Source organism: Rutidosis leptorrhynchoides, chromosome 5 (genome assembly GCF_046630445.1).
Source record: "Rutidosis leptorrhynchoides isolate AG116_Rl617_1_P2 chromosome 5, CSIRO_AGI_Rlap_v1, whole genome shotgun sequence".
NCBI classification, from domain to species: Eukaryota; Viridiplantae; Streptophyta; class Magnoliopsida; order Asterales; family Asteraceae; genus Rutidosis; species Rutidosis leptorrhynchoides.
Genome location: NC_092337.1, coordinates 313,818,066 through 313,826,195, shown reverse-complemented (window position 1 = coordinate 313,826,195; position 8,130 = coordinate 313,818,066). Strand labels below are relative to the sequence as shown.

General features: G+C 34.2%; 1 non-coding gene across 1 annotated transcript; it reads left to right on the top strand.

The window, feature by feature from the left end:
- Window positions 1–3,426: 3,426 nt before the first annotated feature.
- Window positions 3,427–3,528, top strand: LOC139850978 (U6 spliceosomal RNA). The gene has a single exon (XR_011760347.1). It is a non-coding gene; the product is annotated as a U6 spliceosomal RNA (small nuclear RNA).
- Window positions 3,529–8,130: the final 4,602 nt, after the last annotated feature.

The following is an 8,130-nucleotide window of genomic DNA, read 5'->3' as shown; positions in this document are numbered from 1 at the left end:
ACTGGAGCATGTTGTGCTATCCACACTTCATTTTAGATAACAGTTCCATGTAAAAAGTTGATTAGTTTTTAGAGGTTTTACAGTGGATTATGAGTTTGTTTCCAGATTTTGCCAGGGTTGCATTTGGATAGCACTTGAAGGTAATGACATTGTTTTTTAAATAATGAATTTTTTTTATTGTTTATTTGTTTGAAGTTTGTTTGTTCATGCTGGGATCTTATAATTTTGTTTGGTTTGTTTTCGTTCAGGTTATCTTTTATGTATGTTTGGGACCGCAAGATCATATATTGACTATTTGTAAAATTTGGCTCCTATTTAGTGGTCATCTAATATCATACATGGACATTTAGCGAAATAAGAAGTAAAACAAAGGTAGTAATGGGAATTGTTTGTCTTATGTGGGCTTTTTCCTGCTGAGGTCGGACGTGATAGTGGCTAAGTGCTGGGAACTGTGACGCCAATTTGTCAGTGTTTCAAATGAATGGATGGGTTAGTAAAATATGTATACCGGTTGTTATTCATTGAAGACAGTATATAACACATTCTGTTACGAACACTCCGAGAACTGCACGTAAAGTCAGGAGCCACCGCACCCTGATTTAAGTATAATCTAAGTTCTAAAACTCAATCCCTGATTTAAGTTATGTTTTGTTGATATGTAGTGTTTATAACAATTCCAACTATATTAATTTGCAAAGAGGAGCCACCGCACCTTTCTCTACTATAACGTATAAGAGATTGAGGTAAGTTTCTAAAAGTACTGCATGAATATTCCGTAGCACTAAGACGATATTATTGTTTTAATAGTTGATTGTATCTGATTGTATTTGTATGTGATTAGTTTTCTTTTTATATTTTTTCAGGTTGTGCAAAGTTACGTTTCGACGTCAAATTCGAGACTATTGTTCTGTATTCTTTATGGTAACGTATTTAGTTATCGTTATTTAACTGGACCATGTGGATTTTTCAGTGTAATTATCAATTATCAATAATTAGGTGTCTTAATCGTGGGATTAACACGTGGAATGGAAAAACTCAGAAAAGTTGTCAGAGGTTTCGCATCCTCTATTGCCTTACGTATCATCGGTGAGTTGTTTTTTATTTATGCTGAAATTCTTTTGCTCCTTTTTCGGATGTAACCACTGATCTGATTTCTGTTTTGCATATATTTGTTTATTTAGTTATTCAACTCAGCGTAGTCTGAATTCTTGGTAAAAGGTAATGTTATTCCTCTTTCAATTTTAGTAATTATTTAATTCTCATCATTTTTATACCCTTTTTGGTATTTTTTTTTTTTTTTTTCCTAATTGTGGTATGAATTGAGGAAAGAATCCATTAACAAAAGGTGAGTAAGTGGATGGTAATGTTGGAGATATAGTACAAGTAATTTCATTGTTTATTTTGTTCGCTTTAGGTTATGCCCATAAAGTGTTTGATAAAATTCCTAAATAGAAAGACAATTTAAGATTTTTTAAAAAGGTTTAACGGTTTTTTATGTATTGAGCCGTTGCATCTTCACTGCCACCTGCATACCCAACTGATTTTGCTTATAAAATTGTTGATGGTAAGAAAGTAGTGTTCACGAAAGCATTTGGTACATTTTTATATTGTAATATATTTAATATTTATATATTTATTTTATGATTTGCTAATGTTTTGTCTTTATGTGATATGTGATTTAGTAACGGACTTAATAGATGTAAATAATGTCTGCTGAAGCTAAAAGAATATGCGGTGTCTTGGTCCATTGCTTTGTGGGAAGATCAAGAAGGTAATTGTTATTAGCTTTTTTATAACTGATTATGATTATTTGAAACCAATAACTTGAATATATGGTCAAATTATGGGACGTAATAAATCATCAGTTGACAATTGAACATGATATATTTAGGAAGTTTCACTTATTCTAGATATAGTCCAACTTAGGCACTATATGTTATACACAGTAACTTTTTAGTTCATAAGTAAGTTTGATGGTCAAGTGTCATGTTATATAAAGTGGTTATCAGTCCGCTAGGCTTATATGATATTACATAGACGGTTTTGTTTCTTTCCATTTTACTTTACTTTTGGTATACAATTCTTCGAATTACGCTAAGGATATATTTATGTGGACAAATATGATGCAAGAAAGGCATATGATACATAATCTATTATGGCTTTTTTTCTTATATATTGTTTTGTGTGTTAGAAATGAAGTAATGCTCTCATAATATGGGTATTTTTAATTATCATGATATTATTTTAGTTTGTGCGTATATTTCTTTGCTGGAACATTATTCCAACATGTCAGACATTGAGTTATTTATTTTTCGCACTTTCTAAATTATTGGACTAAATGCAGGTCTGTGATGATTGTGGGAGGTGACGAGTGTTAGCTCTACTGAATGATTTCACATTGTTTCGAGCAGCTTCGCTACCGTCTTTGGACATGGCATCCACTTTGCGTATTTTGGCTGTAGTCCTCAGACATGGCAGCGTCTCTATTTGTAAACGATCGTAGAAAATTAATGAAGATAATACCTATGATGATCATATGTATTATCTGAGCATATTTTTGGAATGTTTAAGAGATATAGAAGATTTGACCCGCATCTTGGCATGACAACACCTTAGATGGCATACAATTTATGCAACTTTGCGTGTTCGTAGCCATGGCGGGTTTCAAATCTTCTTTTCTCTCAATTCTATTTACAAGAGGAATTAGTGTTCTTCTATTGGTCCACGTGTCCTTTGCCTCTCACAACCACTACTGCTCACCAAATGGAACCACTTAAAAAAAACTGAAGAAAAATGGCGACGTGCACTCCTCCATATCCATGGTCATACGTTACTGACCTAAACTTTCGAGCTAAGTTAACTCCTGTTGTTAAAGAGTTTAATGTTGTTTTTTGTGTTTTGTTAAATTTGTTTTGTATCACAGATTATAGATTGTTTGAATGTAATGCTATTGTTTTTAGGTTACAACAGTGATGCACACTGGCCATTTTACTATTCGATTCATATCAAGTATGTGTCATTAACAGATAATTTGTTTATTAGTAAAAAAATTTCTACATTTTTTGTGCAGTTCAAAAGAGTTGAAAGACACATGTTTTCTATGGTTTAAAATCTCATATATGGATTTATTTATGTGCTTATACATGTAGGTTAATGTGTGTACGTCAACGAATGACTATCGGTTATGTAGGATATAATTGTTTTTCGTTGTAGTTTGTATGCCCCAAAAATCAGCAGGTAAAATGTGTCGTGCGAATTGCTAGCTAGCGTTAAAATCGCATAAACCATAGAGCAGCGACGCGCGAACCCTCAATTCTTTTTAGGTTGGTATATGGTAGTTATTTTTAATACGTTGGTTATTATTTATAATGTATAAAGAATAGATGTATGTTTTAATTCTTTGATGACAACCATTAGTGTTGTCTTATCTCTTCGGTGATATCTGATAAAATTGGAATAATACAGAGAAATTAGCATGGCATCTCTACAAAAATGACTCACCCAAATCGAAAAATGTTTATTAGAGTTGTCATTAGAAAAAGTATCTTAATATATTAAAGTGTTGGTTTGTTTACATAATTTGTCATCAATTATACAGAGATTTAGGCTCTGTTCCACAGTTTTAATTTAGAAGGAAATGAGAGGGAAGGAAGAGAATTTTAAAAAGATTAGGTTCCCGAGTTTTGATACGAAGAAAAGGGAAGGAAGTGGATGGATGATTTCGGTGTAATTTTTCATCAAACATTTCCTTTCAAATTGTAGGAATTCAAATTCCATCCCTTTCATTTCTCTTTATCTCATTTCATTTCTCCTACTCATTTTATTGAGAAAAAGTTTGAGTAGGTTGTTAGACTCCTAATATCGGAAGCGTGGTTGGGGCGCTGATGGCAGCGCGGTTCAACGGCGCTGATGCTAGCAGCTGCCATTGTGCCCGCCGTTGGAAGCCCATGGTGGATTATGCCCAACTTTGACCGATTGAACGACGTGAATATTAAAAAAATAAAAAACTATCTTTTGCAACTAGCCGTTTTTTTATTTACAATATATTTCCCAACATAAATACTACCCTTTTTCATACGTTTTATACTTCAAACTACCACTCAAACTAGTAAAAATATATATAATTTAATAAACTTTTGAGTATGATTCGAGATGATGAAAATTATGAAGAGACGTTAGCTATTGCAAATGCATATAATCCACTTCAAGCACTTGATGCTATCGATTTTTTTAGAAGAAGATGAAGCCGAAAATGAGGTTGTATCGATAATTAGAGCTCCTTGAAGACATTTTTCATGAGATCGAGAAGGAAAAGGTAAACAATTGTTCGACGATTATTTTTCCGACACACCCACTTTCCCGCTTGATAAGTTTCTGAGACGCTTCCGTATGAACAAGTCTTTATTTATCTGTATATGTCGAGGTATAATTAATTTTAATCAACGCCCTATCCCTGATTATATTACTTAATTTCATCAAAAACAAGATGCAACCGGTTTATATGGTTTTAATGTTTTTTAAAATGTATGTCCACTATAAGCTAATTAGAGTAGGGTGTTAAGCCCGATATATTTGACAAATATTTACATATGGGTGAATCAACATCTTATAAATGTTTGGAAAACTTTTGCAAAAGTGTGTTACACTTATATTCGGCCGAATACATGAGAAGGCCAAATGCACATGATGTCCAATGTTTAATTTCAAAACATGAAGAAATACATAGTTTCTGGGTATGCTAGGGAGTATCGATTGTATGCATTGGGGTTGGAGAAATTATCCAATTGCTTGGAAAGGGCAATATATACGAGGTGATCATGGTTACCCAACAATTATGTTAGAGGCAGTGGCCTCGTATGATACATGGACTTGGCAATCTTTTTTTGGTCCCGCAGGAACAAAATACGTTATAAATGCACTAAAACAGTCTATTTAACAAATTATCAAAAGATCAGTTACATCCGTATAACTATACCTTGAATGGGTTGCAATTTACTAGAGGGTATTATTTGGCCGATGAAATTTGTAGCGACCCGGCCAAAATCGTCATTGACGGTGCCGCTAACTTAGGTCCCGTTACGTGGTCGTAGTCCCTATATGAGACTCGTTTGACCAAAATTATGTCGCATTCATTTGAAAAGTACAAGACTTACAAAGTTTAGTTTACCAAACGGATCGACAACAAGTTTAAATTTACAAAAGTATAATGTATAAATGAAATAAACCTGCGACATAATATAAGTTGAAAGTCACGGTTGCTATAAATAGCGTAAGTATGTAAACAATATGTTTGAATCCAAAGGTGCTATCACTAGCGTATGCATGTATGTATGCTTGACTCCAAGCAAGAAATCAGAGTGTATGCATGTATACTTGACCCCAAGCAAGTATGAGTGTACGCGGAATCATATATCAAATAGCCATGTATGAACCTGAGAAACATGTAGAAAACTGTCAACGAAAAACGTTGGTGAAATCATAGGTGTTTGTAATAAACGTTGTTTTTGAACCACAAGATTTAGTATTCCCATAACGTTGATTATCAAAATCGTTTGCATTCCAAAAGTATTGTTCGCGAGCACCCAATTATCAAGACTTAACGTATCCTTCCATAGAACCCCATCACAATAGTGTTAGAACATACACTGTTTCTCAAAAATATATTCCATCCGTAGACGGTAGCGAACCGTCCGAAATGAGGGTTTGTCAAACCCGTATGACCACACAATATAAGTTCTCGCTTACACAATGATAATCGAATTGAGGATTTTTGTTCTAACTCGCTGTGGAATGTTTGTTTCATCGTGCTTGTGTTTAAAGTATACAAGTAGTACAAAATGTAACAAAGTATATGTTTCTCAGCCCAAAATTTAAAAGTATAAAAAGTTGTTGAAAAGGTGGGACTATGATCTCACCTTGAGTGCACGTATGTAAAAATACTTCAACAAGTAAACGTGTGCAAGAACGAACGCTAGTCTTGACCTAAACAAATAGGTTTGTATCAATATCGGTAAACACGGTCGGTCAAAGTGTTCAATTAGTCCTATGGCTCGTTACGACTCGATTACTATAGCATGTGAGTCAAGTTGTCACGTTTCATGCAAGATACAAGTATAAAAGCATGTTAGAACGATTGCACAAACATTTGGTTAAGTTTGATTAAAAGTCAACTTGGGTCGGGTCAAAGTCAACGAAAAAGTCAACAAGTTCGGGTCGGGTCTCGAACTATTTTTCTGAGGTTTTTAATTATATATGAGCATGTTAGAACAAGTTACATGTGAATCGGAGGTGCGTAGTATAGCAAACATTTTTCGTAAAATGGCAAACCAAAACAGTCCCTGGCAGTGCATCTGGATGGTGTCCAGATTTGCTGGACGGCGTCCAGCATTGAAGAATTGGACGGCATCCAGATCAGTATCCAGTTCCTGTTTTGCTGCAACACACAAATGCACGAACCAAAACTCAAACTAACACAATTTGTGAACCGAAAACACTTAGAACATGTATCTTATATCGTTGGAAAGGTATTTTGACAAGGAATACAACTAACCACATATCATCAATCGATTTCATCATTTACAACAACAAAAACCTCGTCAAATGATCGTTTAATGTTCATAATCAAAGTCTCAAGTTCGCAAAATGCATTTCATGATTCGGGAATCCAATATATACATATGATATGCCGTTTTGAAGGTAATGAAACATGCAATACAACTAAACACTTACCAACATCATTTCATAGCATTCAATGCCTCAAAAATTCATTTTAAAGTCTATCAATCCCTAACCAAAATTCACAAACTCATAATCATGTTATTGAAGTTTTCTTAAGCAACCTACACATCAAATTGAAGCTAGTGATACTAGTAACACAATTAAAACATGAACTTTAACATTTAAACAACATTTAATCAACCAAAACTCAAGATTAAGCACACCCATTTCAAATGTTCAAACTAGTTACTCAAAACAACAAATCGAGCAAACAAAACATGTATTCATGTTATACTTGAGTCATAGACACTAATTAACACCATTTCAAGTATATAAAACGAATTTAGAGAAATCTAGTGTTTTTAGAAAGTTACCCAAACTTGATGAAATTGGTACCAAAATGTAGAGGATGAAGAGAGGATCACGAAAATGTAATTTGTTTTGATGTTTGCTTCTTGATTCGGATTTGGATGATGAATTAATGGAGAAGATGAAAATGGTGTTCTTGAGTTTGAGAGGATAAGGGATGAGAAGGTGGAAGTATCAAATGAATGGGTGGTGGAAAATGGGTTGACTAGTTGACCTAGTCAACTAGTTTGCCCACTTGGCAACTTCGGTCCCTCGAGTTTAAAGCGGGTGCGGGAATTAACCAAACGAGTATTTTAAAAATGCTCGAGTAAACTAGTAATGTTATAATTAAATAACAGGAATATTAAGATCGTTAGTCAACGGAAAATACGATTTTAAATAACGAAAGGTATTATTTAAAAAACGGTGTTAAAAATAAATTTAACGGAAAAACGCGGGATGTTACATTACTTACACCTTAAAAGAAATTTCGTCCCGAAATTTAGTTGGAAGCAATAGTTGATGTCTTTTCCTCGAGACCTAGTGTTGTCAATTCTACAATTGAGTGAAGTTATTTCCTTTTTATTTGGTCCTCTTTTGGCATTTCCACGAATCTGGATAGTCGGGGTTTTACATTGTATTAAGGCTTAGTTTTACGATTCAATATTTCAACCGATTCTCCTAGGAAGGAAATTTTATCATCGATAGTAGGCTCGTCGAAGAGGATAACAAGTTCTTGTTTCGCAAAACACTTCTTCAAGTTTGATACACGGAATGTAGGATGAATGGAGCTCACTTGAGTCGAAAGATCGAAACGGTATGCAACGGGTCCAATACGCCCCAAGATTTCAAAAGGATCAAAATATCGCGGATTTAGCTTTCTACGTTTCTCAAAACGGATTGCACCTTTTCAAGGTGCGACTTTTAACATTGCATGGTCATCCACTTGGAATTCAAGAGGTTTACGTCTAACATCGGCATAGCTCTTTTGGTGACTACGGGCTGTCTTGAGCCTTTCTTGGATTTGAATAATTTTTCGGTTGTTTCATGAATGAGTTCGGGTCC